Genomic DNA, 648 nt, shown 5'->3' with positions numbered 1-648 from the left:
GTCATCAGCGAACTTGCTGAGGGTAAAGGAGTCAGTTTGGAAGCCAAGAAATACATAACCCTAGATGGTACTAAACTTTTTTCCAAGGGTATCTCCTTCCTCACGATCAAGCACGTAGGTACAATTTTCCCTCCACAGACATGTAAGCTGGTAAAAGACAGGCTCACGAGGAGCCCCTGCAATTGCTGTGTTACAATCTAGTACACAGGGGCACTACAGAATTATCTGCACTTGTGGTAGTTTTTTTTGAGTTCAGAAGTTCTTTGTTGGTGTGAGAAGCTCAAGAGGAATAAAACCAAACCAAAGCAGTTGTTGTTCAGCTGTGCTAGCAGTTCTTCCATCACTGCCCACCAGACAATGCAGGCTTCAGGCCATGACTTCATGAAAGCATTGTTAAATGCCCTGCTGAGCGACAGCTCCTCAGACAGTCAGTATTCCCATTGCACTGCTAATCGCCAGCCGACCACCGCAAGTGACCAACTCCCACAGAGCTCTCCTTCAGATGATGGCATGCCCTGGTTAAGATCTACGCATCTCTGCAGGCGTCAGAGGTTGACTTCTCCCAAAACCTTTCTTCTGACTTGCAGGAGTCAGACACTGCGATCAAAGTCAGTCTCTGGCAATAACAAGAATGGGGGCTCTTTAACC

This window comes from Merops nubicus, unplaced genomic scaffold (genome assembly GCF_000691845.1).
Source record: "Merops nubicus isolate BGI_N331 unplaced genomic scaffold, ASM69184v1 scaffold13922, whole genome shotgun sequence".
Classification (NCBI taxonomy): domain Eukaryota; kingdom Metazoa; phylum Chordata; class Aves; order Coraciiformes; family Meropidae; genus Merops; species Merops nubicus.
The sequence above is the reverse complement of the archived record's forward strand: the minus strand, read 5'-3'. Positions refer to the sequence as shown.